The sequence below is a fragment of the Triticum urartu genome, chromosome 2 (genome assembly GCF_003073215.2).
Source record: "Triticum urartu cultivar G1812 chromosome 2, Tu2.1, whole genome shotgun sequence".
In the NCBI taxonomy this organism is placed as follows: domain Eukaryota; kingdom Viridiplantae; phylum Streptophyta; class Magnoliopsida; order Poales; family Poaceae; genus Triticum; species Triticum urartu.
Window position 1 is genome coordinate 261,848,467 of NC_053023.1, and position 15,867 is coordinate 261,864,333.

Here is a 15,867-nt window from a genome sequence, read left to right on the forward strand (position 1 = left end):
CCCTCCGCGTGGGAAACAACTGCCGAGTCTTCCCTGCCTCCGTGTCGTCCCCTTCCTAGGCCTTGCCATCGTCCACCTCCCTGGTGCTCTCGGCGCGGCGTGGTCAACGTGGTGAAGGAACGACTTCCATTGGACGTGGACTATACGTGGAGAGGCTGACAGCTAGGTCCACGGCCGTAGCAAGGAAGTGCCTCCTTATTACGCGGAAAATAATGATTCCTCCACCTGACAGCTGGGACCCACCGGACGGGCCACTGTATTTCATGAAAAAACGTTTCCCCCTGACTACTGGGACCCACCAGCTACATCTTCGCACGCAAGGAAGTGCGTCCGGGCAAAAAAAATGATTCGCCCCCTGACTGCTGGGACCGACCAGCTATATCTTCGCAGGCAAGGAAGTGCCTGATAGTCGGGGCCCACCTGGTCGAAGCGTACGTAGCGTTGTCATTCTAGTCGCGAACATGTACGTACATACTGGTCGATGTAGAGGCGCGCACGTGTCGTAGTAGAGGCGCGCACGTAGCATTTACACGTATGTACAGCGGCCAGGGTGCAAGAAAGAAAATACAGCCACGTATGTGTACATACGGGCGGGGTCTCGAACGCCTACTCGCGCATACGTACGGTCAGGGCTCGTGTACATGGCTGGGTCGGAACAGAGAAACAACGTCGTCGTCGTGTTCATGGGGAGGCAACGGAATGTGTCGTATTCATGGGGAGGCAATGGAATGTGTCGTGTTCATGGGAGGCAACGGAATGCGTCGTGTTCATCGGGAGGGTTTGGACGGAACAGGCGATGGAAACGAGGCCTGGCGTACCGCAAAACGGAGGAAACGGCCTTGTGTTCGACCGGCCATGTTCGAAACGGGATCCTGTTCATCAGGAGGGGTCTGGCGTACCGCAAAACGGAGGAAACGGACCTCCTACGGTCGAAACGGGGGTCCTATTGATCGGGAGGGGTGTGGCGTACCGCAAAACAGAGGAAACAGACTTGTGTTGGAGCGCTACGGTCAAAACGGGGTTCCTGTTCATCGGGAGGGGTGTGGCGTACCGCAAAACGGGACTCCACGGGATACTGTTCATCTCCACCGTCGACCTCCTCCAGCCTCCACGGGCTCTTGTTCATCCAGCCTCCACGGGCTCCTGTTCATCCAGCCTCCACCGCGCGCTACTCCACCGGCTACTGTTCAACCACCCCTCCACCGTCTACTGTTCATCCAGCCCTCCACATCACGGGGTCCTGTTCAACCACCCCTCCACGGGCACCCCTCCACCATCTACTGTTCATCCAGCCCTCCACACCACGAGGTCCTGTTCAACCACCCCTCCACCGTCTACTGTTCATCCAGCCCTCCACACCATGGGGTCCTGTTCATCCACCCCTCCACGGGCACCCCTCCACTGTCTACTGTTTATCCAGCCCTCCACCACACAATGGGGTCATGTTCATCCAGAGGCAACGCCACCCCTCACTGTTCATCCCCCCCCCCCCCCGCAACGCTCACTGTTCATCCCATCGATCGGCTTCAGTTAGCAGCAGTAGCGAAGGAATCGCTCGATCGGGTTCAGTTAACAGCCATTGATCGATCGCTCGGGTTTAGTAACGCGTAGCCTGCAGTGCAATCACTCGGGTTCAGTTAGAGCCAACGCCTCGAAAACACGCGCGTACGTGTATGAGAGAAATGCACATCGCTCGGCCCCCGACCTCCCACCGTAACCTGGAACTCCCCGAAATTTTCCTCCCCCTCGCTTCTACCATGGTTTTTTCCGTCATGGACGGCCCAAAGAATGTCATGCAGCTGTGGCTCTAGCCCGCCCAGGACGAAAAGCCTATTTTTTGTCATGATTTTTTTGTCATAGAAGTAGGAGCCCACCACATCTATGATGATACCGGGTTTTGTCACAATTATCGTCATAGAAGTGTCATATGTATGACAGAAAAAAAATTCATTTGGCCCAAAATGTCATGGATGTGTCTTTTTTTTGTAGTGTCCTCTCTTTTAAACCTTGTAAGGTGCAATGATACGCTAAGACAATCGTGTATAAAATTGAAAAGAGTAATACACATTGGCTCCAAACCATGTAGTTCAAGGCACAAGTCAGAGTAACTACTAGTTAAAAGGCATGAGGATTAAGGACTTACAACAGCGGCTTTGACTGGTGTAGTCATGCCCTTCTTCTTGCTGGTGTGATAGCCCTTGAAGATTTCCACAGCATTTGGTTCAGGTACTTTTTGGTCCTCGCGGGCTTTCCTATGCATTTGGAACAAGTCAATATAGATCTGATAATAGCTAATTACAAGAGCCTCGCAGTGTGCAATATAGCTACGAGATCCTGTCATCTATTGGAATTTCACTTTCGTACGGTTGGCCTTGTTCTTTGAATAGTTCACCTGCAAGAAGATAGATTTGTGTGTCACATGCGTAAATAGGACTTCAACATGTGATCTGATCACATATATATAATGTACCCGATACTTCGGATCAGACCAGTGTTTAACGAGGCCCCTCCAGTCTTCATCCGATATATTTTCCACTGGAGATGTTTGGGAAAGTTCACTGTTAGCCTTGCCTTCAAAGTGAGTTTTCCTCAAGTTATACCGATACTGTCGCAGAGCAGACTTGAAAACATGGGTGCAAGCTTTTCTGGTTGCATCATCTTCACTATCCAACTTGAACCACATCTTTTGAAAATTATGGGAGTCTCATTATCAGCAACCTAGAAAGTATGGGATAGAGCAAGACGATATTACTGGTTTCCATACATAACCATACTTACAGATAAATGGTCGAGGAAGGTGTTGAACTGGGTTTCGTCTTTATCATTCATGTACTGAATCCATGTTGGGAAGATACATACATGACACCTAACGGCAACCGCTGCCTCTCATACTAACTTGCCTGACTCTGTAGCATCACGTGGCCTTTTTAAACCTGCCTCAAAACAGATCTCCATTCTTCCTCCTCTATATTTAGTTAACCTATCGAGCATTATCCTTGATGTTTGTTTCCTCTTGCGCCTAGGTTCTAGTCCAACAACAAACATAGGAAGTGTTAGTGTACATCAAACTATGAGACTGCATATAAAGAAGCATGCAACTGTAACTTCACTCATCAACTGCCTTCTTGCTGTTGAAGCTCACAAGGTTCATCTGATCTTGCCAACTCGTCTTGTGTCAAGAGTGCTTGGGAAGTAGTGTCAGCTGGCAAGGGAGCTTGGGAACGTGCTGCTAGCTCAGTTGACGCACGAGTAAACCGTGCAGCTGGTAGTACAGTGGAAGGTGTTGCAAGAACTAGAGCTGTCTTTGCTTGTTTGGTGGCAGCTATTTGTTTCTGTTTGGCTTTTTCTGCAGCTCGTGTAGCATGGGATACCCTGTTTGTAGAATTTTTCGCTGGAGTTTGACCTTCTATTGCACCATAAGTACCAGCAGAATCTGCAGGATTCTTCCAGTTCCCGTTCCCTGCCATTCTATGTTTCTTCCTCTTTCTCTGTGCCATGTTAAGTCAAGCCGACAAGAAAAACGAATAACAATTTAGTTCTTCAGAACAAATTGATGCGTGATACAGACGAACTGAACTTTGATGTTAGACAACCACATGATAGGAGGATGTAATATGTACGAACAATAAGACAGAAGAGATAACCAGAACTATGATGTGTAAACTAAGCAGAAGACATTTCACTAAACTAGAAGCAATGCAATGGAAGGTAGACACCATATGAAAGATGCTACAAATATTGCTCTGCCAAGTTAACAGTGTCTCATCATAAATGGCGTTTAAACAAATGTGAAGCAGTACAAGAAATAAATCACATGCAAGATGCAAACAACATCACACTACCAAGTTAGAGGTCTCTCGTCATTAGTGCCATTACATATTCACAGCTTATGATGCGTAAACTAAGGAGAAGGCATTTCAACAAATTAGAAGCAATGAAAGCTAGACACCATATGAAAGATGCAATGAATATCACTCTACCAAGTTAAAATTGTCTCGTCATAAGTGCCATTTCAACAAATTAGTAGTACAAGATAGAAAAGAATGCGAGATGTAACCTATATCACACTCAGAAGTCAAACATGTCTTATGATAAGTGATTGTTGCAGGTTACACAACAGTAGTAATTTGATGTAAGAACATGGTGTGGTAGATAGCTATTGTATGTTCTAGAAATAGGAACACGTGTCTTATTCAAGTATAATGTGTAAAGTAAGCAAATGAAATTTAACAAAATTAGAAGCAATACAAGCTAGACATCACACATAACATGCAACCACATATAATAGTGTCAAGTTAGAGGGAGCACCGGTGATGGTGCACTAGGGGAGACGTGCTCATCATAAACACAACTACGTTGAGTGTCTATGCATGTGTTGTCTTGGAAATCATCTTGGGGGATGGAGGAGTAGAAACTGTAGAGGCCCTCCGTTTGGAAGGAGCACCTTCATCTGCTGCCTTGCTAACTTCTTTCCGCTTTATTGATTTTGAATTTTCAAGTAAAACCGACAAGAAAAAGCAACAAAATTCTCTCATCGGAACTCATTCATGCATGATACTAACAATCACTACTTTGATGTAAGGCAAACACATGGTACCAGGATGGAATATGTACGAAAAACAGGACGGCATGGCATGTTCACAACTGTTTGTGTAAACTAAGCAGAAACCATTCCAACAAATAAGAAGCAATGCAAGCTAGACACCACATGAAAGATGCAACCAATATGACTCTGCCAAGTTAAAAGCGTCCCATCATAAATGGAATTTCAACAAATTAGAAGCAGCGCATGCTATAAATCATATGAAAGATGCAACTAATATCGCACTGCATATACTAAAGGTGTCTCGTCATATTGATTGATGCAGGATACAGAAAAAACAATAGTTTTATGTAAGGACATGCTTAATAGACAGATGTACTATGTACTAAATATAGGAAGGCATGTCACGTTAATAGGTATAATGTATAAGCTAAGTAGAATAGCACATGAAGTTTAACCAGATTTCAAGAATTACAATCTAGACACCATATGCAACATGCAACCACATATCACGCTGCCAAGTTATAGCAAGCTCCTGCGATGCTAGTGTAGGGGAAATGCGGTAATCAACTACAGAGCTACGTTCACTATCTTCATCTAGCCTTGCTGTTTCTTGAGAATCATGTCGGGAGGCTGACGTTGCATTCTTTAAATGAGGAGTTGTCCACTTGCCTGACTACCTCATCATAAGTGATTGATGAGGGATACACAAGAACATTAGTTCGATGTAAGAACATGGTCAATACACAGATGTACTAGTATGTACCAAAAACAGAAAGGCATGTCATATTCAAAGGTATAATGTGTAAGCTAAGCAGATGCAATTTAACCAAATTGGAAGCAATACAAGTTAGACATACGGCTGGAGTGGTGAGCATGATCATCTAGGACCTGAGAGCCTGGTGGGAGGCGGGCTGCTTCGTCACCATCGCGGCTTTTTAGTTGGCTTCCAGGTGATGCCTGTCTTTGCTGGGCTTGTCACTGACTCAGCCAATGCCCTAACTAGCTATTTGTCTTCTGGTGCTCATGGGATGGTGGTTCATGTAAAAAATATCTTTCCTTATCTCTACTCCTAATGGAGCAGTTGGTAGTCTCCGCGGTTAATTTTCGTCCCACCACTTTCGTCCGGTTTTTTTCATAGGTTAATCTTGGTAGATTTTTTTTCGTCCGGTGCTCCTGTTGGTTTTCCCCCTCCGCATCGTCGCTCGATCCAACTCCTCCCTCTCCCTCGGTCTCGCCTCTCCTATGGTTCGCTGCCCGCCGCCGTACCCCGCCACCCTGCTCCGCTGTTGCCCCTCCCTCCGCCTGCCTCGCCCCTGCTCTAGGGTTCGCCGCCCGCCGGAGCCCCCCGCCGCCCTGCTCCGCTGTTGCCCCTCCCTCCGCCTGCCTCGCCCCCTCCCCTACACTCACCCCTGCCCGATCTGGATCTGGATGAGGCGTTGCCTCCCGTTCCTCTCATCGCGTCCCTTCTGCCAGCCATGGAAGAGGGGAGGAAGAAGCTTCTCTGTAGAATCAGCCGATCGAGCGGGCTCCTGATGTTGGCTTGCGAGAATGCGGCAGATCTCGTCGATGCTGCAGGGCCTGGCCCGTTCCATGTCTCTGGGAAAGGATAGGAAGGTGGAGGAGGAGCACCAGGGGACGGTGCTGCGGGAGTCGGGGACGCTCTGGGGCGAGGGCTCCGAGACGTTCGCTGCCGCGTGCTGGTCGTACAAGCACCAACACCACCGCTGGCTGTTTCCTCCATACTGACAGATCACCGTGTTGCTATCCTTGTATGTTGTAACCGGAGGAGAGGTAGGGGCGGTGCCGCTCATGGCCGTGGCGTCGTGCTTGTGGTAGTGGTGAATTGGAGAGAACGGCCTCCTATCCATGCACGTCCATCTACTGCAGGCTTTCCCTCTTCCAGCAACATCATGTCTCAGTTTGCCACCGCCTTTCATCCGGATGGCCCTGGACATACATACCAGCACCACACCCTTCCTCCTGTTGCTGGGGACGCAGCTATCATCGGTCCTCTGTTATCTGCAGCCCGGACGTACAAGCCGTCGAAGCTGACGTTCCTTTGCACAGGCTGCACAGACGGGTGTACAAGTTGTTGCTTCTGTTCATCCACGCGCCAGTGACTCACATACGTTGCTAGCTTTTGTTACTTGGTCCATCCCTAGGAAGCATAAGATTACTTCAGTATGCATATACACGTTGCTAGCTACGTGCAGGGTATCTCAAGTTCACAAATATTTATGAGATTGTTTTACTAGCTTTTGTTATCATTTGGCCCTTCAGTATGCAGATTGATCTCAACATTCATAAGAATCTTAAAAAAATGGAGATGAAAATACTTCAAGTAGTTCTGAGTGGAGATCATTTGATAGCATTTTGTTGTAGCATCTACATAAGACCTTTTCATTTCATTTTACCGAGAAACGCTGGAGGGTTCATGTTTTCCTAATCCAGGACATGTTGAAGGTTCCTGATGCATTCTTACAAGAAGCAACAATCCAGAGGTTAGTCAATGTTTGTCAGGATTTTTCATTTCTAAAGGTACACTAGCGACTATTGTACATATAACTAATTATTTGCTTGCTTTCTTAATCACGTACATCAATATAATCCTCCATGCTAAAAACACTCATTCTAGATTGCGTGAGCTTGTCATACCATTTTTGTAAAGACAAAAAAATAATTTATACTCCACAACTTGATGCATTGTTGTTGCATCAACATTTCTGGAATTAGCAAGTCAATTTTTTAGGTGTATGTTTGCTAAATTGGTGAACACAGTTGGTCTCTTTAATCAGGAAAAAATAGCATGATTCTCTAAGCTACATGAATTACTCTTCAGCGGCATTCCATATCAGTGGTGTGTTACTTGCTATACTGCCTATGTGTGTGTACTGAAGTTTTCTTCTTTTGAATATGTAGGTAATTAGTGAAATGATAAGAGGGTCAATTAATGGTGTTCAATTTTTCCTTCAAGCAAACAGTTTGTACCCAAATACAATACTATTCAGTATCATCCTGAAACCAATATCTCAAAGCTTCATTCTTTATGGATTCGAGCCTTGGCAAACCACTCCCATTACAAGGTTCCATAAACATGCTGGATTTGTATGTCGATATTCAAATTAATTGGGCAAAAAATAGATATATTTACTTTGATGTTTTTACATATTCAGGTGAATAGCATCCTGTTTTTACTTCAAATAATTAACAAAAAATTAAAGATCATGATTATGTTGTTTATTAAATTCCTCTTGCATTATCTTTGATGAAAAGTATATTATATGTCAGCAACGATATGTTAATATGGGCAAAGGAAAGTCAAAATATGTTATCTCAGGGCCAATATTCTGAAATTAGTGAAGCCCTATAGTATTTACTGGATTGATCGTGACACTGCTCATATTTTTTGGTACTTTAATATCTGAAATATTTCTTTTAATCATGAGCCGAGGAGATGATGGGTTGCAGGCACGCGCCCCGTCCTTCTCTTGTTCAAGGTTTGGCGGATGCATTAAGTTTGGAGAGGAAACTAACATGAATGACCAGGCGATCTTTTGCTGACCTTTTTCTCCCTTTCTAATTACTCCTCTCATTTCCTCTGTTCTTCTCAGCCATCTACTTTTCTATCGCCATATCGATCTCTAAACTCACTTCATCTTTTTTCTTCCAATTCATCCGATTGTTGTGTTCCAAGCACACATGTCATAAAGCATCACCTCCTGCTTGTTCGAACATGTTTGATGTACTTACATATTAACATGTTTGATGTACTTACACATTAACAAAACTGATCAGTAACATTCATGACGAATTATTTGGGTTTGGTCCTCTGCTTTTTTACTATTTATTTATTGATGAAGATAGCAGATGTTCATGTTTTTAAATATAGTTACATGTGTTTGTACAAAAAAAATATAGTTACATGTGCTTCCAGTTGGTAGAGATCAAAAAATTAACTCACTGATGCAAGGAAAAAGAGCTCTTTTATAGACACTGCCAGCAGTGGATACATGGTGAGCCTTTCTGAATGTGTTTTATGAAATAAGGCTAATTTAAGGTCATTTTTTTGTTGGATAAAAAACAGACAGTTGGTTATTGGGTTATTCATGTTTGTTCTCAATTTCTCATGTCGCTCTCTTCTCTGTCCAGGGATACGGGTGCCAGGACGACACCATCTTCTGCGCCGTCTGCCTTCCTCTCCTCCAGCGGGAGAGGCCCCTGCCTTCCTCTCCTCCTGCGTGGTGGCAGATGGCCACAGTTAACGGCTCTCCTGCGAGCGGGGGACACGAGTGCGGTGCAGACAGTGACCAGGTGTGACGAGACAGCCGCCGACCGCCTGTGGGCGGTTCTTTCATGTGCTGTAGACCGTGCCATTCTATGACGAGGATGTGTTCCAGGTGAGCAAGCAGTCCATAAGTATCGTGTGAAAGAGAGAGGACGCCATGGTGAAGATGAGGTGAGCGTTATCCGGTTTTAAAGGAGAAGGCCCCAGCGAGAAATGTCCTACTAAGATGGGAAACTGAGCGGTAAGGCAGGAGAGGAAGTGTGCATCGTGGGGTAGGGTTTTCTTGTTGGGACCGCATGTTGGGATAACATATGGGTTGGATTTGGAGGCGTCCGGAGTATCCATACGGTTAAATTTTGGGGAGCTTGCTTAATGTCCTAACATGTTCGGACGTATGAGGGAGAAATTAGATTTAACCTTTGATATGACCATTTGTGTGATTTATTTATATGGATTGTAGCCCATAGCAACGCAAGAGCGTTCTACTAGTCTTAATAAAGACCGACTTCGGCCTTTCGAATACAAGCTAGACACCATATGGAACATGCAACCACATATGACACCGCGAAGTTAAAGCAAGCATCTGGGGTGGTGGTTCATTGCGAGCGAGGTCATCAACTCTAGAGCTACGTTTATCGTCTCCATCTACTGACACTGCATCCTTTATAGCGCTGTAATGTGCCGTGCTTACCCGCATAGAAAGCTGGAGCAACTTCTCTCTTTTATTTTCTGCTTCTCTCGAGGCAGACTCTGAAATACCCTTGCATAAAAACACAATAGTAAGAGTATGGGTGAAGTGTGTGCAGAACTAGTGCACTGTAAAAGTAGCAGATAGCAGGTAGCTGAAAAATAAATGACATGAGACATATGATAGCTCTACAACATTGCATGGCAAACAAAATTAGATTCTACTCCGTATGATTTTGTAATATATGAGCACAGGAAATGCAGGTATTCCTCCAGCACACCACCACATGTGGTCATATCAAGATAACAGTCGACTGAAAATAAATAGGTCAGTCGATTTTTTTAATGAACCATCTGATCTATAAGGAATGGGCAGATGGACTTCATCTACCTCCCGCTAGTCACTGTTGACGATCTTTCTCCAACCGCCAGCGACCACCGGCCCAAACCCCTACCTCTGTCGCCCCGCCCTCCCCTCGACCTCACACCACCGCCGTGCTTGGCAGCGCCCCCAGGCCATCCATGTAATCTCGACCGACCTCCAGATCGGCGCCAGTAGCTCTAGGCCCCACAAGCCCCTAAGATAAACACCGAGGCGCTGCTTCCCCGGTGTAATAGGGGGACTAGCGCTTGTTACGCCGGGGAGTGCTTCCGTTAATTGGGAATCAGCTGACCAGGAATTGAAATTCAGGGGGGCGACGGACCTCTAGCTAAGGTGAAATAGTATATGAGGAGAAACCTTGTGCATCACGAGTTACTAGGAACATCTAGTATCAAGAAGAAGCGGTCAACTAGTGTCTTCTGTGGGATGAATACCGTGCAAGCAGACACGTAAGATTTGCACGAATAAGGGAAGAGGAGTACCCTTATCGGTTGCCAGTGTGGTCTCCTCCATATGTCGCGGCGATCTTCTTTTTTCTCCTGGGGGAACCGATGTTTTGGAGAACCATGGACCCTTGGACAAACCCATGGCCAAATTGTTGACTGTGTTGTCGTGGCCGTATATCGGCGGAGGGGAAGCAAATCCGAGGTGGCGAAGGACGGTGTAATAGGAACACCTCCGGTGCGGTGGAGGGTGGCGAAGTTGGAGCGGCAGCGGTGAGGCACAGCATGGCGTGGTTGAACTGGCTCGGGTACGGACGGCTCGGCCTTGGCTTCAACTACTAGCCGTGGATGGCGTTGTGGTTGAGGTTGCGGTGGACGACGACGTCGGGGTATCGGCTCCCGCGTGATGGAGGATGGCGGCGGTTGATGGGTGGGATGGGGTGGCGGACGAAGGACACTGGGGTTTCGCGGCTGGTGGAGAGGTAGTTTTTGCGACCATCGAGTACGAATGGGGAATCGAACGGGTGGGCGGGGGAGAGGGGGGAGAACCATGTTTCAGTCCAGGACGCGCTTGTTTTTGGCTTTTTTGAACAGAAGATGGGCCGCGCTTATTTGAAATTTGGGGAAAGTACAAACTTTGCCCCCCTCTTAAATTTCGGACCTACTGCCGGTTGGGGGTTGTGTATGAATGGGAGCGATTTCGGTCGTGCGCATGTGTGCTTAGGCGGCCATTGTGTATGAATGTTTTTCGGAGGCGGTTGCGTGACGTCTAGATGAAGCTACAAACCTACCCCGATTTAGACCTTTGGACGTCGGGCCGGTAGGTTTCACGGGTCAGAGTTATTAGAAAAGTAATTTCCTTGTACTACCAAACATTGGTCTCACGCGGTTTTGGGCGAGTAGAGGCTCTTTTGGTGCTTCATTCGAAATTTTGAAACACAAGCATTCACGTTTAGAGTACTCTTGAACTTTGAGGATTGACCTAAATAGACAATGTTAAATTTGACCATGTATGTTTGAAAACCTCATTAAATTATCCGCTTCTTCTGAAAGACATGCTCAAGGTTTTCTCTATGTCTACTGGCCTTGATGTGAATTATCATAAATCTTTTATTATTCCCATCAATGTGGACACTGCTGTCATGACAGAATTAGCTGCTGCTTTTGGATGCCAGATTGGGAAAATGCCATTTACTTACCTTGGGTTGCCAGTAGGTACTACTAGGCCCAAAATGGTGGATTTCATGCCTCTGGTGGACTGCATGAAGAGGAGAATGACAGCTAGCTCCTCATTTTTAAATCAGGGGAAAGATTGTAGTTTCTGAACTCTGCCTTGTCTTCTATGCCCATCTTCTTCCTTTGCAGTTTGGTTATTCCTACTGGAATTTTAAAGCAATTGGAGAGAATTCAGAGACAATGCCTCTGGAGGAAGAATAGGGGTGAGCCTGCCCCTTCTCTTGCCGCTTGGGACCTTATTTGCAGACCAAAAAGCAAGGGAGGCCTTGGTATTCTTAATCTGGGTGTACAGAATGTGGCTCTTCTGCTCAAACATGCAAATAACTTCCTTAATAAAAAGGATCTCCCATGGGTGTCATTAATTTGGGACTCCTACTATCATGGCAGAGTACCTCAAGGAACTTCTGATTGTGGCTCTTTCTGGTGGAAGGATATATGCAAGGTAATGCAAAACTTTAGGGAGTGTGCTTGGGTCCAGATAAATGAAGGAGACACTGCCCTCATGTGGTCAGACAAATGGCAGCTTCATGATCAGGTCTCTAGTCTCCAATTCAGATTCCCTCAACTCTTTTCTTATGTTAGGGACCCCTGGATCACTGTTAAAGAGTTTTTGGACTCTCAGGACATGTTCCAGCACTTCCACCTTCCTTTGTCCAGTCAGGCTTTTGATGACCTGGTCACTCTTCAATCATTGTTGGAGCGCCATAATAGAGTAACTGGGTCCAAGGATATTTGGTTTTGGAGTGGCACTGCCAAGGGTTATTCACCAAAGTTGTTTTACTCCCACACTTTTGTGTCTCAGTCCTTCAACCCTTTGACAGCTTGGATCTGGAAGTCCTCATGTACAATGAAAATAAAAGTTTTTGCTTGGATGCTTATTACGGATAGGTTGAATACTAAGGACATGGTGGAAAGGAGGCATTGGCATTTGGAGGATGGAGTAAATTGTGTTCTTTGCCCTTTGCAGACTAGGTAAACGAGAGATCATCTGTTCTTTAATTGCAATTTTAGTGTCAGAGTTTGGAACTACTTGCAAATTGATTGGTCATCTGGTGACTCTATGGCTGAGTTGGTTATCAATGCTAGCAGGAGCTTCAGGAAACCCTTTTTCACCGAAGTGGTCTTTATAGCATGCTGGAATATCTAGATTCTTAGGAATGCTAAGGTCTTCAGGCATGAGAGAGCTGGATTCAATAAATGGAGAAGAGCATTCATCCATGATATTGCTTTAATGCAATATAGGGTCAAGCCTGCTTATAAGGATGATCCTTAGATAGATCTTATTTCTTCCACCTTGAGACTTGTAATTTTAACTTCTCACTTACCTAGAATAGCTTGATTACCTCTTGTAATCCCCCTTTGTACTTGTACTTGCTCTCCCTTTTAATAAAGTTTTGATATGCTGTGGGGGTTTTCCCCTACAGTTCCCAGTCAAAAAAAATTATCCGCTTCTTTTTGAAATTTTGACACTTAAAAATCATATAACTACAATTATTTTGGAATGGAGGAGCTAAACTTGAATCTATTTTGTACACGACTACACATGCTATTATGTACAAAATCAGAGCAAAGATTGGTGCCCCCATAATTTATGTATGATTTACAAATGCCATGATATCAAATTCAAATAATTGAATGGACTTCATGTTGAATTTGATTTTTTTTAAACCACCTTAAGTTGAATTCAAATGTATGCTAGTTCATAGGTAGCTATTTATAATGTTCATTGTGTAACTTTCGTATGTATAATGTGCTTTACACACACAACATGAACTATACTCATGTTTATATTTGATTGCTAAAGCGATGCATTCTCTAGAGTTCAAAATACTAACTATGTGAATCAATTGTGTCAAATAATAAGATAGACATGCTCAAATTCAACAGAATCTAGATGTCTGATGGATCAATGACCATTCCTTACGCGAACTGCAAATATCATGATCCCATCCTAATATTTGGATACAATTTATATCTTTAATCAATGTGTACAACAGTCTGTTACGTGTAGTTTCACTCTCCATCGGTGGTCTCTCACACATGCTCACACACTCTCTCCTGAGGTGTCTTTCTCGCACACATGCTCTCGATATAACCCTCCCTCCCTCTCGTAACCATTTACGACTATTTTCACTAACCTTTATCACAAGCACTCTTCCTCTCGCAAGCATACACACGCACAATCCCCATCGACCCTACCTATATACATAGACCCGCCTACGTGTCTCTTGTATGCACATTATCTTTAGGCCTGTCTCTCATGCATTGTCTCACAACTCTCTTCCTAATCGACGAGTATGATTCTAGCAAAGCAATCTATAGGATGCCCCTTAAAGTTAGGTTGGATGAATAGTAATATCAGAGATAAAGGGGTTACCTTAGTCCGAGAACCTAGGGTTACAAATCCTAGCCGGCTTTGTCAGTGGACACAGAGTCCTTCACGATTATGCTATCTTTGTCTTGTACGACTAGTCATCCATGGGTCTCCCTAAATGCGTCACGGGCCGACCAATGTGGCGCAGGACGGAACCGAATGAAGGGCCTCACCTCGACCCACTGGACCTCACGCGGTGACACACCCTCTGCCCCCACGTCTCGTTATCTTCTCACACCCACACATACCAACACAGACACCACACACACAAAAATATTCTCCTGGTGCCTCTGTCCACTCCCCCTTGCATATACACACTCAAGGGAATCTCTCGCCGTGATATCATATTCATCTCTCTCTCTCTAGACCACTCTCATTTCTCGTGCTATCTCTCCCACGCCCCCCCGGCCCCTCTATCCATGCCTCTCTTGAATACGTAATACACACACATATACCTCTCTAGGCCCTCCCAAATGCATCAACTACACATTCACACATGTTACATCACGTACCCCATTGATCTAAAAAGCCCTCTCTTCACATTTATTTCGCATGCAACATTCCTTTTGAATAAAGTTTGGACAAAAAATTATTTTAGAATTTCTACATATATACAACATTACAAAGTTATATGGAGGAGTATGAACGCTAATTTGCATTGCATGGTGCCCACAATGATACTTATTCCGCACTACGAATTTGTATATTTTTATACTATATATAAAGTTAGTCATAATAAAGAGAAACGAAGAACATCTCACTCTCCATCGCATACTCCCCCTCTACGCCACTTTCACATACGCACACAAACTATCTCCAGGTCCTCTAAAAGCAAGCCCCCAACACATTAACGCATGTTACATCTTTCTCTCGCGATATATATAGTGACAATCAATGTATTTCAAGCGAAAGCACGATACATACATTGGACTTCAGAATCCATTCATTACGGTCACCATTTACATTTTGTGGTTATTATACAGTCATGGGCTCACCGTACAACTCTGTATTTGCTCTAGACACGACTAGTTGACCAGTTAAACGCTCCACGTGGCACCTCTAGTGTTGCATCACATTATCTCACTACCATCGGGCCCACCTGTCGGCTTGTATCTGCTCTAAATCTACACTCTTATAAAATACACTCTTATAAAAAGCAGAGTTGGTGATGATGGTGTGCCTGCCATCCTGCCATATATGTCATCTGGTTTATATCTGACGGATAGGAAAGAAACTATGGCAATTTTGCAAAAAGGTACCCACACACCTCTCCATATTTGCAAATAAGGCCTCCCCTCATTCATCCTTTTCTCTCACAAGATAAACTAGTCATACAAATGCATCTTGATGTTACGTGCAACGCACGGGCATCTTGCTAGTAAGAATGAAAACAAACGACAAAAAAATATTGGACGGTGGTTCGAAGTCATGACTGTGGGCATAGCGAACAAGGTGGCTTTGTATTGGTATGTTGAGCCATCTATTTTAACACACAGGAGCTGGTGTGGTGATTATACACACACACACACGCACACATGCACCCGAACTGCATGCACGCAACACTCACACGAACACATGCACCCACGCACGCAACCACACACGCACGCAACACTCACACACACACACGCACGCATGCATGCACACACTAGTACACCACACGACCAACACACACTCTCACGCTCAAGTGCTCAACCTACACGTGCATGTGCACACATCAGGCCCTGACAGACACATACACAACCAGGTGATTCCCGTGCACGGGTTGGAGTCTTGTCGCGCCTGCGTAATTTTGTGTTTATCTGACCTTTTCCCTATGTGAACTGATAGGTGGGACCCACAAGGAACATGGTCAATTTAACTAGTCAACATGGTGCCACGCAGACTATTTTCCCGGTCAACAGAGTGCAATCTGAT

The 15,867-nt window shown here is 45.1% G+C and overlaps 1 long non-coding RNA gene across 1 annotated transcript; it reads left to right on the forward strand.

The window, feature by feature from the left end:
* The first annotated feature begins 5,655 nt into the window (after positions 1 to 5,655).
* LOC125536982 lies at positions 5,656 to 9,353 on the forward strand. Its single transcript, XR_007295395.1, has 2 exons — positions 5,656 to 7,047; positions 7,466 to 9,353. It is a non-coding gene; the product is annotated as an uncharacterized LOC125536982 (long non-coding RNA).
* The last annotated feature ends 6,514 nt before the right edge of the window (positions 9,354 to 15,867 follow it).